The 10,000-nt window shown below is 46.8% G+C and overlaps 21 non-coding genes and 13 pseudogenes across 21 annotated transcripts; all 34 read right to left on the bottom strand.

Moving 5' to 3' along the window:
* Window positions 1-130: 130 nt before the first annotated feature.
* Window positions 131-249, bottom strand: LOC146255942 (5S ribosomal RNA; annotated as a pseudogene).
* A 168-nt stretch (window positions 250-417) lies between these two features.
* Window positions 418-536, bottom strand: LOC146255941 (5S ribosomal RNA). The gene has a single exon (XR_014731365.1). It is a non-coding gene; the product is annotated as a 5S ribosomal RNA (ribosomal RNA).
* Window positions 537-722: 186 nt separating this feature from the next.
* Window positions 723-841, bottom strand: LOC146255940 (5S ribosomal RNA). Its single transcript, XR_014731364.1, has one exon. It is a non-coding gene; the product is annotated as a 5S ribosomal RNA (ribosomal RNA).
* A 168-nt stretch (window positions 842-1,009) lies between these two features.
* Window positions 1,010-1,128, bottom strand: LOC146255939 (5S ribosomal RNA). The gene has a single exon (XR_014730029.1). It is a non-coding gene; the product is annotated as a 5S ribosomal RNA (ribosomal RNA).
* Window positions 1,129-1,310: 182 nt separating this feature from the next.
* LOC146255938 (5S ribosomal RNA) lies at window positions 1,311-1,429 on the bottom strand. The gene has a single exon (XR_014730866.1). It is a non-coding gene; the product is annotated as a 5S ribosomal RNA (ribosomal RNA).
* A 176-nt stretch (window positions 1,430-1,605) lies between these two features.
* Window positions 1,606-1,724, bottom strand: LOC146255937 (5S ribosomal RNA; annotated as a pseudogene).
* A 168-nt stretch (window positions 1,725-1,892) lies between these two features.
* LOC146255936 (5S ribosomal RNA) lies at window positions 1,893-2,011 on the bottom strand. The gene has a single exon (XR_014731363.1). It is a non-coding gene; the product is annotated as a 5S ribosomal RNA (ribosomal RNA).
* Window positions 2,012-2,197: 186 nt separating this feature from the next.
* Window positions 2,198-2,316, bottom strand: LOC146255935 (5S ribosomal RNA). Its single transcript, XR_014731362.1, has one exon. It is a non-coding gene; the product is annotated as a 5S ribosomal RNA (ribosomal RNA).
* A 168-nt stretch (window positions 2,317-2,484) lies between these two features.
* LOC146255934 (5S ribosomal RNA) lies at window positions 2,485-2,603 on the bottom strand. The gene has a single exon (XR_014731361.1). It is a non-coding gene; the product is annotated as a 5S ribosomal RNA (ribosomal RNA).
* Window positions 2,604-2,797: 194 nt separating this feature from the next.
* On the bottom strand, window positions 2,798-2,916 carry LOC146255933 (5S ribosomal RNA). The gene has a single exon (XR_014730240.1). It is a non-coding gene; the product is annotated as a 5S ribosomal RNA (ribosomal RNA).
* A 174-nt stretch (window positions 2,917-3,090) lies between these two features.
* LOC146255932 (5S ribosomal RNA) lies at window positions 3,091-3,208 on the bottom strand (annotated as a pseudogene).
* Window positions 3,209-3,388: 180 nt separating this feature from the next.
* Window positions 3,389-3,507, bottom strand: LOC146255931 (5S ribosomal RNA). Its single transcript, XR_014730678.1, has one exon. It is a non-coding gene; the product is annotated as a 5S ribosomal RNA (ribosomal RNA).
* A 172-nt stretch (window positions 3,508-3,679) lies between these two features.
* On the bottom strand, window positions 3,680-3,798 carry LOC146255930 (5S ribosomal RNA). The gene has a single exon (XR_014730897.1). It is a non-coding gene; the product is annotated as a 5S ribosomal RNA (ribosomal RNA).
* Window positions 3,799-3,978: 180 nt separating this feature from the next.
* On the bottom strand, window positions 3,979-4,097 carry LOC146255929 (5S ribosomal RNA). The gene has a single exon (XR_014730881.1). It is a non-coding gene; the product is annotated as a 5S ribosomal RNA (ribosomal RNA).
* A 168-nt stretch (window positions 4,098-4,265) lies between these two features.
* LOC146255928 (5S ribosomal RNA) lies at window positions 4,266-4,374 on the bottom strand (annotated as a pseudogene).
* A 190-nt stretch (window positions 4,375-4,564) lies between these two features.
* Window positions 4,565-4,683, bottom strand: LOC146255927 (5S ribosomal RNA). Its single transcript, XR_014730229.1, has one exon. It is a non-coding gene; the product is annotated as a 5S ribosomal RNA (ribosomal RNA).
* A 174-nt stretch (window positions 4,684-4,857) lies between these two features.
* Window positions 4,858-4,975, bottom strand: LOC146255926 (5S ribosomal RNA; annotated as a pseudogene).
* A 180-nt stretch (window positions 4,976-5,155) lies between these two features.
* On the bottom strand, window positions 5,156-5,274 carry LOC146255925 (5S ribosomal RNA). Its single transcript, XR_014730677.1, has one exon. It is a non-coding gene; the product is annotated as a 5S ribosomal RNA (ribosomal RNA).
* Window positions 5,275-5,446: 172 nt separating this feature from the next.
* On the bottom strand, window positions 5,447-5,565 carry LOC146255924 (5S ribosomal RNA). The gene has a single exon (XR_014730748.1). It is a non-coding gene; the product is annotated as a 5S ribosomal RNA (ribosomal RNA).
* A 180-nt stretch (window positions 5,566-5,745) lies between these two features.
* On the bottom strand, window positions 5,746-5,864 carry LOC146255923 (5S ribosomal RNA). Its single transcript, XR_014730880.1, has one exon. It is a non-coding gene; the product is annotated as a 5S ribosomal RNA (ribosomal RNA).
* A 168-nt stretch (window positions 5,865-6,032) lies between these two features.
* On the bottom strand, window positions 6,033-6,141 carry LOC146255922 (5S ribosomal RNA; annotated as a pseudogene).
* Window positions 6,142-6,339: 198 nt separating this feature from the next.
* On the bottom strand, window positions 6,340-6,458 carry LOC146255921 (5S ribosomal RNA). Its single transcript, XR_014730879.1, has one exon. It is a non-coding gene; the product is annotated as a 5S ribosomal RNA (ribosomal RNA).
* Window positions 6,459-6,626: 168 nt separating this feature from the next.
* On the bottom strand, window positions 6,627-6,745 carry LOC146255920 (5S ribosomal RNA). The gene has a single exon (XR_014731359.1). It is a non-coding gene; the product is annotated as a 5S ribosomal RNA (ribosomal RNA).
* Window positions 6,746-6,929: 184 nt separating this feature from the next.
* LOC146255919 (5S ribosomal RNA) lies at window positions 6,930-7,048 on the bottom strand (annotated as a pseudogene).
* A 156-nt stretch (window positions 7,049-7,204) lies between these two features.
* LOC146255918 (5S ribosomal RNA) lies at window positions 7,205-7,323 on the bottom strand. Its single transcript, XR_014731358.1, has one exon. It is a non-coding gene; the product is annotated as a 5S ribosomal RNA (ribosomal RNA).
* A 206-nt stretch (window positions 7,324-7,529) lies between these two features.
* On the bottom strand, window positions 7,530-7,638 carry LOC146255917 (5S ribosomal RNA; annotated as a pseudogene).
* A 168-nt stretch (window positions 7,639-7,806) lies between these two features.
* Window positions 7,807-7,915, bottom strand: LOC146255916 (5S ribosomal RNA; annotated as a pseudogene).
* A 168-nt stretch (window positions 7,916-8,083) lies between these two features.
* LOC146255915 (5S ribosomal RNA) lies at window positions 8,084-8,201 on the bottom strand (annotated as a pseudogene).
* Window positions 8,202-8,375: 174 nt separating this feature from the next.
* LOC146255914 (5S ribosomal RNA) lies at window positions 8,376-8,494 on the bottom strand. The gene has a single exon (XR_014731357.1). It is a non-coding gene; the product is annotated as a 5S ribosomal RNA (ribosomal RNA).
* Window positions 8,495-8,690: 196 nt separating this feature from the next.
* On the bottom strand, window positions 8,691-8,799 carry LOC146255913 (5S ribosomal RNA; annotated as a pseudogene).
* A 168-nt stretch (window positions 8,800-8,967) lies between these two features.
* Window positions 8,968-9,085, bottom strand: LOC146255912 (5S ribosomal RNA; annotated as a pseudogene).
* Window positions 9,086-9,263: 178 nt separating this feature from the next.
* On the bottom strand, window positions 9,264-9,382 carry LOC146255911 (5S ribosomal RNA). Its single transcript, XR_014730639.1, has one exon. It is a non-coding gene; the product is annotated as a 5S ribosomal RNA (ribosomal RNA).
* A 176-nt stretch (window positions 9,383-9,558) lies between these two features.
* Window positions 9,559-9,677, bottom strand: LOC146255910 (5S ribosomal RNA; annotated as a pseudogene).
* Window positions 9,678-9,861: 184 nt separating this feature from the next.
* Window positions 9,862-9,980, bottom strand: LOC146255909 (5S ribosomal RNA). The gene has a single exon (XR_014731356.1). It is a non-coding gene; the product is annotated as a 5S ribosomal RNA (ribosomal RNA).
* Between the last annotated feature and the right edge of the window lie 20 nt (window positions 9,981-10,000).

The following is a 10,000-nucleotide window of genomic DNA, read 5'->3' as shown; positions in this document are numbered from 1 at the left end:
ATTGACAATGCAAGGTGGTCTCTCTCTCTCTCTCTCTCTCGTGTCAAAATGAAAACAGCTTCCAGCCCCTTTCATGAAGGACTACTTGTGCATATTGCAAGATTTCAGTTTCTAAGTGAATGAGCAAAAGAGCATACAGCACCTGGTATTCCCAGGCGGTCTCCCATCCAAGTACTAACCAGGCCCGACCCTGCTTAGCTTACGAGATCAGACGAGATCGGGCGTTGCCAGGCTGGTATGGCCGTACGAAATAAGTTGACAACCATAGGCTACTTATCCATATACAGATTTAGCAATTGACAATGCAAGGTGGTCTCTCTCTCTCTCGTGTCAAAATGAAAACAGCTTCCAGCCCCTTTCATGAAGGACTACTTGTGCATATTGCAAGATTTCAGTTTCTAAGTGAATGAGCAAAAGAGCATACAGCACCTGGTATTCCCAGGCGGTCTCCCATCCAAGTACTAACCAGGCCCGACCCTGCTTAGCTTCCGAGATCAGACGAGATCGGGCGTTGCCAGGCTGGTATGGCCGTACGAAATAAGTTGACAACCATAGGCTACTTATCCATATACAGATTTAGCAATTGACAATGCAAGGTGGTCTCTCTCTCTCTCTCTCTCTCTCTCTCTCTCGTGTCAAAATGAAAACAGCTTCCAGCCCCTTTCATGAAGGACTACTTGTGCATATTGCAAGATTTCAGTTTCTAAGTGAATGAGCAAAAGAGCATACAGCACCTGGTATTCCCAGGCGGTCTCCCATCCAAGTACTAACCAGGCCCGACCCTGCTTAGCTTCCGAGATCAGACGAGATCGGGCGTTGCCAGGCTGGTATGGCCGTACGAAATAAGTTGACAACCATAGGCTACTTATCCATATACAGATTTAGCAATTGACAATGCAAGGTGGTCTCTCTCTCTCTCGTGTCAAAATGAAAACAGCTTCCAGCCCCTTTCATGAAGGACTACTTGTGCATATTGCAAGATTTCAGTTTCTAAGTGAATGAGCAAAAGAGCATACAGCACCTGGTATTCCCAGGCGGTCTCCCATCCAAGTACTAACCAGGCCCAACCCTGCTTAGCTTCCGAGATCAGACGAGATCGGGCGTTGCCAGGCTGGTATGGCCGTACGAAATAAGTTGACAACCATAGGCTACTTATCCATATACAGATTTAGCAATTGACAATGCAAGGTGGTCTCTCTCTCTCTCTCTCTCTCTCTCTCGTGTCAAAATGAAAACAGCTTCCAGCCCCTTTCATGAAGGACTACTTGTGCATATTGCAAGATGTCAGTTTCTAAGTGAATGAGCAAAAGAGCATACAGCACCTGGTATTCCAAGGCGGTCTCCCATCCAAGTACTAACCAGGCCCGACCCTGCTTAGCTTCCGAGATCAGACGAGATCGGGCGTTGCCAGGCTGGTATGGCCGTACGAAATAAGTTGACAACCATAGGCTACTTATCCATATACAGATTTGGCAATTGACAATGCAAGGTGGTCTCTCTCTCTCTCTCTCTCTCGTGTCAAAATGAAAACAGCTTCCAGCCCCTTTCATGAAGGACTACTTGTGCATATTGCAAGATTTCAGTTTCTAAGTGAATGAGCAAAAGAGCATACAGCACCTGGTATTCCCAGGCGGTCTCCCATCCAAGTACTAACCAGGCCCGACCCTGCTTAGCTTACGAGATCAGACGAGATCGGGCGTTGCCAGGCTGGTATGGCCGTACGAAATAAGTTGACAACCATAGGCTACTTATCCATATACAGATTTAGCAATTGACAATGCAAGGTGGTCTCTCTCTCTCTCGTGTCAAAATGAAAACAGCTTCCAGCCCCTTTCATGAAGGACTACTTGTGCATATTGCAAGATTTCAGTTTCTAAGTGAATGAGCAAAAGAGCATACAGCACCTGGTATTCCCAGGCGGTCTCCCATCCAAGTACTAACCAGGCCCGACCCTGCTTAGCTTCCGAGATCAGACGAGATCGGGCGTTGCCAGGCTGGTATGGCCGTACGAAATAAGTTGACAACCATAGGCTACTTATCCATATACAGATTTAGCAATTGACAATGCAAGGTGGTCTCTCTCTCTCTCTCTCTCTCTCTCTCTCTCGTGTCAAAATGAAAACAGCTTCCAGCCCCTTTCATGAAGGACTACTTGTGCATATTGCAAGATTTCAGTTTCTAAGTGAATGAGCAAAAGAGCATACAGCACCTGGTATTCCCAGGCGGTCTCCCATCCAAGTACTAACCAGGCCCGACCCTGCTTAGCTTCCGAGATCAGACGAGATCGGGCGTTGCCAGGCTGGTATGGCCGTACGAAATAAGTTGACAACCATAGGCTACTTATCCATATACAGATTTAGCAATTGACAATGCAAGGTGGTCTCTCTCTCTCTCGTGTCAAAATGAAAACAGCTTCCAGCCCCTTTCATGAAGGACTACTTGTGCATATTGCAAGATTTCAGTTTCTAAGTGAATGAGCAAAAGAGCATACAGCACCTGGTATTCCCAGGCGGTCTCCCATCCAAGTACTAACCAGGCCCGACCCTGCTTAGCTTCCGAGATCAGACGAGATCGGGCGTTGCCAGGCTGGTATGGCCGTACGAAATAAGTTGACAACCATAGGCTACTTATCCATATACAGATTTAGCAATTGACAATGCAAGGTGGTCTCTCTCTCTCTCTCTCTCTCTCTCTCTCTCTCTCTCTCGTGTCAAAATGAAAACAGCTTCCAGCCCCTTTCATGAAGGACTACTTGTGCATATTGCAAGATTTCAGTTTCTAAGTGAATGAGCAAAAGAGCATACAGCACCTGGTATTCCCAGGCGGTCTCCCATCCAAGTACTAACCAGGCCCGATCCTGCTTAGCTTCCGAGATCAGACGAGATCGGGCGTTGCCAGGCTGGTATGGCCGTACGAAATAAGTTGACAACCATAGGCTACTTATCCATATACAGATTTAGCAATTGACAATGCAAGGTGGTCTCTCTCTCTCTCTCTCTCGTGTCAAAATGAAAACAGCTTCCAGCCCCTTTCATGAAGGACTACTTGTGCATATTGCAAGATGTCAGTTTCTAAGTTAATGAGCAAAAGAGCATACAGCACCTGGTATTCCCAGGCGTCTCCCATCCAAGTACTAACAAGGCCCGACCCTGCTTATCTTCCGAGATCAGACGAGATCGGGTGTTGCCAGGCTGGTATGGCCGTACGAAATAAGTTGACAACCATAGGCTACTTATCCATATACAGATTTAGCAATTGACAATGCAAGGTGGTCTCTCTCTCTCTCTCTCTCTCTCTCGTGTCAAAATGAAAACAGCTTCCAGCCCCTTTCATGAAGGACTACTTGTGCATATTGCAAGATTTCAGTTTCTAAATTAATGAGCAAAAGAGCATACAGCACCTGGTATTCCCAGGCGGTCTCCCATCCAAGTACTAACCAGGCCCAACCCTGCTTAGCTTCCGAGATCAGACGAGATCAGGCGTTGCCAGGCTGGTATGGCCGTACGAAATAAGTTGACAACCATAGGCTACTTATCCATATACAGATTTAGCAATTGACAATGCAAGGTGGTCTCTCTCTCTCTCTCTCGTGTCAAAATGAAAACAGCTTCCAGCCCCTTTCATGAAGGACTACTTGTGCATATTGCAAGATTTCAGTTTCTAAGTGAATGAGCAAAAGAGCATACAGCACCTGGTATTCCCAGGCGGTCTCCCATCCAAGTACTAACCAGGCCCGACCCTGCTTAGCTTCCGAGATCAGACGAGATCAGGCGTTGCCAGGCTGGTATGACCGTACGAAATAAGTTGACAACCATAGGCTACTTATCCATATACAGATTTAGCAATTGACAATGCAAGGTGGTCTCTCTCTCTCTCTCTCTCTCTCTCGTGTCAAAATGAAAACAGCTTCCAGCCCCTTTCATGAAGGACTACTTGTGCATATTGCAAGATTTCAGTTTCTAAGTTAATGAGCAAAAGAGCATACAGCACCTGGTATTCCCAGGCGGTCTCCCATCCAAGTACTAACAAGGCCCGACCCTGCTTATCTTCCGAGATCAGACGAGATCGGGTGTTGCCAGGCTGGTATGGCCGTACGAAATAAGTTGACAACCATAGGCTACTTATCCATATACAGATTTAGCAATTGACAATGCAAGGTGGTCTCTCTCTCTCTCGTGTCAAAATGAAAACAGCTTCCAGCCCCTTTCATGAAGGACTACTTGTGCATATTGCAAGATTTCAGTTTCTAAGTGAATGAGCAAAAGAGCATACAGCACCTGGTATTCCCAGGCGGTCTCCCATCCAAGTACTTACCAGGCCCGACCCTGCTTAGCTTCCGAGATCAGGCGTTGCCAGGCTGGTATGGCCGTACGAAATAAGTTGACAACCATAGGCTACTTATCCATATACAGATTTAGCAATTGACAATGCAAGGTAGTCTCTCTCTCTCTCTCTCTCTCTCTCTCTCTCTCTCGTGTCAAAATGAAAACAGCTTCCAGCCCCTTTCATGAAGGACTACTTGTGCATATTGCAAGATTTCAGTTTCTAAGTGAATGAGCAAAAGAGCATACAGCACCTGGTATTCCCAGGCGGTCTCCCATCCAAGTACTAACCAGGCCCGATCCTGCTTAGCTTCCGAGATCAGACGAGATCGGGCGTTGCCAGGCTGGTATGGCCGTACGAAATAAGTTGACAACCATAGGCTACTTATCCATATACAGATTTAGCAATTGACAATGCAAGGTGGTCTCTCTCTCTCTCTCTCTCGTGTCAAAATGAAAACAGCTTCCAGCCCCTTTCATGAAGGACTACTTGTGCATATTGCAAGATGTCAGTTTCTAAGTTAATGAGCAAAAGAGCATACAGCACCTGGTATTCCCAGGCGTCTCCCATCCAAGTACTAACAAGGCCCGACCCTGCTTATCTTCCGAGATCAGACGAGATCGGGTGTTGCCAGGCTGGTATGGCCGTACGAAATAAGTTGACAACCATAGGCTACTTATCCATATACAGATTTAGCAATTGACAATGCAAGGTGGTCTCTCTCTCTCTCTCTCTCTCTCTCGTGTCAAAATGAAAACAGCTTCCAGCCCCTTTCATGAAGGACTACTTGTGCATATTGCAAGATTTCAGTTTCTAAATTAATGAGCAAAAGAGCATACAGCACCTGGTATTCCCAGGCGGTCTCCCATCCAAGTACTAACCAGGCCCAACCCTGCTTAGCTTCCGAGATCAGACGAGATCAGGCGTTGCCAGGCTGGTATGGCCGTACGAAATAAGTTGACAACCATAGGCTACTTATCCATATACAGATTTAGCAATTGACAATGCAAGGTGGTCTCTCTCTCTCTCTCTCGTGTCAAAATGAAAACAGCTTCCAGCCCCTTTCATGAAGGACTACTTGTGCATATTGCAAGATTTCAGTTTCTAAGTGAATGAGCAAAAGAGCATACAGCACCTGGTATTCCCAGGCGGTCTCCCATCCAAGTACTAACCAGGCCCGACCCTGCTTAGCTTCCGAGATCAGACGAGATCAGGCGTTGCCAGGCTGGTATGGCCGTACGAAATAAGTTGACAACCATAGGCTACTTATCCATATACAGATTTAGCAATTGACAATGCAAGGTGGTCTCTCTCTCTCTCTCTCTCTCTCTCGTGTCAAAATGAAAACAGCTTCCAGCCCCTTTCATGAAGGACTACTTGTGCATATTGCAAGATTTCAGTTTCTAAGTTAATGAGCAAAAGAGCATACAGCACCTGGTATTCCCAGGCGGTCTCCCATCCAAGTACTAACAAGGCCCGACCCTGCTTATCTTCCGAGATCAGACGAGATCGGGTGTTGCCAGGCTGGTATGGCCGTACGAAATAAGTTGACAACCATAGGCTACTTATCCATATACAGATTTAGCAATTGACAATGCAAGGTGGTCTCTCTCTCTCTCGTGTCAAAATGAAAACAGCTTCCAGCCCCTTTCATGAAGGACTACTTGTGCATATTGCAAGATTTCAGTTTCTAAGTGAATGAGCAAAAGAGCATACAGCACCTGGTATTCCCAGGCGGTCTCCCATCCAAGTACTAACCAGGCCCGACCCTGCTTAGCTTCCGAGATCAGGCGTTGCCAGGCTGGTATGGCCGTACGAAATAAGTTGACAACCATAGGCTACTTATCCATATACAGATTTAGCAATTGACAATGCAAGGTAGTCTCTCTCTCTCTCTCTCTCTCTCTCTCTCTCTCTCTCTCTCTCGTGTCAAAATGAAAACAGCTTCCAGCCCCTTTCATGAAGGACTACTTGTGCATATTGCAAGATGTCAGTTTCTAAGTTAATGAGCAAAAGAGCATACAGCACCTGGTATTCCCAGGCGGTCTCCCATCCAAGTACTAACAAGGCCCGACCCTGCTTATCTTCCGAGATCAGACGAGATCGGGTGTTGCCAGGCTGGTATGGCCGTACGAAATAAGTTGACAACCATAGGCTACTTATCCATATACAGATTTAGCAATTGACAATGCAAGGTGGTCTCTCTCTCTCTCGTGTCAAAATGAAAACAGCTTCCAGCCCCTTTCATGAAGGACTACTTGTGCATATTGCAAGATTTCAGTTTCTAAGTGAATGAGCAAAAGAGCATACAGCACCTGGTATTCCCAGGCGGTCTCCCATCCAAGTACTAACCAGGCCCGACCCTGCTTAGCTTCCGAGATCAGACGAGATCGGGCGTTGCCAGGCTGGTATGGCCGTACGAAATAAGTTGACAACCATAGGCTACTTATCCATATACAGATTTGGCAATTGACAATGCAAGGTGGTCTCTCTCTCTTTCTCTCTCTCTCTCTCTCGTGTCAAAATGAAAACAGCTTCCAGCCCCTTTCATGAAGGACTACTTGTGCATATTGCAAGATTTCAGTTTCTAAGTGAATGAGCAAAAGAGCATACAGCACCTGGTATTCCCAGGCGGTCTCCCATCCAAGTACTAACCAGGCCCGACCCTGCTTAGCTTACGAGATCAGACGAGATCGGGCGTTGCCAGGCTGGTATGGCCGTACGAAATAAGTTGACAACCATAGGCTACTTATCCATATACAGATTTGGCAATTGACAATGCAAGGTGGTCTCTCTCTCGTGTCAAAATGAAAACAGCTTCCAGCCCCTTTCATGAAGGACTACTTGTGCATATTGCAAGATTTCAGTTTCTAAGTGAATGAGCATACAGCACCTGGTATTCCCAGGCGGTCTCCCATCCAAGTACTAACCAGGCCCGACCCTGCTTAGCTTCCGAGATCAGACGAGATCGGGCGTTGCCAGGCTGGTATGGCCGTACGAAATAAGTTGACAACCATAGGCTACTTATCCATATACAGATTTGGCAATTGACAATGCAAGGTGGTCTCTCTCTCTCTCTCTCTCTCTCTCTCTCTCTCTCTCTCTCTCTCTCTCTCGTGTCAAAATGAAAACAGCTTCCAGCCCCTTTCATGAAGGACTACTTGTGCATATTGCAAGATTTCAGTTTCTAAGTGAATGAGCAAAAGAGCATACAGCACCTGGTATTCCCAGGCGGTCTCCCATCCAAGTACTAACCAGGCCCGACCCTGCTTAGCTTCCGAGATCGGGCGTTGCCAGGCTGGTATGGCCGTACGAAATAAGTTGACAACCATAGGCTACTTATCCATATACAGATTTAGCAATTGACAATGCAAGGTGGTCTCTCTCTCTCTCGTGTCAAAATGAAAACAGCTTCCAGCCCCTTTCATGAAGGACTACTTGTGCATATTGCAAGATTTCAGTTTCTAAGTGAATGAGCAAAAGAGCATACAGCACCTGGTATTCCCAGGCGGTCTCCCATCCAAGTACTAACCAGGCCCGACCCTGCTTAGCTTCCGAGATCGGGCGTTGCCAGGCTGGTATGGCCGTACGAAATAAGTTGACAACCATAGGCTACTTATCCATATACAGATTTAGCAATTGACAATGCAAGGTGGTCTCTCTCTCTCTCGTGTCAAAATGAAAACAGCTTCCAGCCCCTTTCATGAAGGACTACTTGTGCATATTGCAAGATTTCAGTTTCTAAGTGAATGAGCAAAAGAGCATACAGCACCTGGTATTCCCAGGCGGTCTCCCATCCAAGTACTAACCAGCCCGACCCTGCTTAGCTTCCGAGATCAGACGAGATCGGACGTTGCCAGGCTGGTATGGCCGTACGAAATAAGTTGACAACCATAGGCTACTTATCCATATACAGATTTAGCAATTGACAATGCAAGGTAGTCTCTCTCTCTCTCTCTCTCGTGTCAAAATGAAAACAGCTTCCAGCCCCTTTCATGAAGGACTACTTGTGCATATTGCAAGATGTCAGTTTCTAAGTGAATGAGCAAAAGAGCATACAGCACCTGGTATTCCCAGGCGGTCTCCCATCCAAGTACTAACCAGGCCCGACCCTGCTTAGCTTCCGAGATCAGACGAGATCGGGCGTTGCCAGGCTGGTATGGCCGTACGAAATAAGTTGACAACCATAGGCTACTTATCCATATACAGATTTGGCAATTGACAATGCAAGGTGGTCTCTCTCTCTCTCTCTCTCTCTCTCTCTCTCTCTCTCTCTCGTGTCAAAATGAAAACAGCTTCCAGCCCCTTTCATATAGGACTACTTGTGCATATTGCAAGATTTCAGTTTCTAAGTGAATGAGCAAAAGAGCATACAGCACCTGGTATTCCCAGGCGGTCTCCCATCCAAGTACTAACCAGGCCCGACCCTGCTTAGCTTCCGAGATCGGGCGTTGCCAGGCTGGTATGGCCGTACGAAATAAGTTGACAACCATAGGCTACTTATCCATATACAGATTTAGCAATTGACAATGCAAGGTGGTCTCTCTCTCTCTCGTGTCAAAATGAAAACAGCTTCCAGCCCCTTTCATGAAGGACTACTTGTGCATATTGCAAGATTTCAGTTTCTAAGTGAATGAGCAAAAGAGCATACAGCACCTGGTATTCCCAGGCGGTCTCCCATCCAAGTACTAACCAGCCCGACCCTGCTTAGCTTCCGAGATCAGACGAGATCGGACGTTGCCAGGCTGGTATGGCCGTACGAAATAAGTTGACAACCATAGGCTACTTATCCATATACAGATTTAGCAATTGACAATGCAAGGTAGTCTCTCTCTCTCTCTCTCTCTCTCGTGTCAAAATGAAAACAGCTTCCAGCCCCTTTCATGAAGGACTACTTGTGCATATTGCAAGATGTCAGTTTCTAAGTGAATGAGCAAAAGAGCATACAGCACCTGGTATTCCCAGGCGGTCTCCCATCCAAGTACTAACCAGGCCCGACCCTGCTTAGCTTCCGAGATCAGACGAGATCGGGCGTTGCCAGGCTGGTATGGCCGTACAAAATACGTTGACAACCATAGGCTACTTATCCATATACAGATTTAGCAATTGACAATGCAAGGTAGTCTCTCTCTCTCTCTCTCTCTCGTGTCAAAATGAAAACAGCTTCCAGCCCCTTTCATGAAGGACTACTTGTGCATATTGCAAGATGTCAGTTTCTAAGTGAATGAGCAAAAGAGCATACAGCACCTGGTATTCCCAGGCGGTCTCCCATCCAAGTACTAACCAGGCCCGACCCTGCTTAGCTTCCGAGATCAGACGAGATCGGGCTTTGCCAGGCTGGTATGGCCGTACTAAATAAGTTGACAACCATAGGCTACTTATCCATATACAGATTTAGCAATTGACAATGCAAGGTAGTCTCTCTCTCTCTCTCTCTCTCTCTCTCTCGTGTCAAAATGAAAACAGCTTCCAGCCCCTTTCATGAAGGACTACTTGTGCATATTGCAAGATGTCAGTTTCTAAGTGAATGAGCAAAAGAGCATACAGCACCTGGTATTCCCAGGCGGTCTCCCATCCAAGTACTAACCAGGCCCGACCCTGCTTAGCTTCCGAGATCAGACGAGATCGGGCGTTGCCAGGCTGGTATGGCCGTACGAAATAAGTTGACAACCATAGG

This window comes from Hypomesus nipponensis, chromosome 15, assembly GCF_054491055.1.
Source record: "Hypomesus nipponensis isolate SF chromosome 15, ASM5449105v1, whole genome shotgun sequence".
NCBI classification, from domain to species: Eukaryota; Metazoa; Chordata; class Actinopteri; order Osmeriformes; family Osmeridae; genus Hypomesus; species Hypomesus nipponensis.
This window is presented reverse-complemented; position numbering and strand designations above follow the sequence as displayed.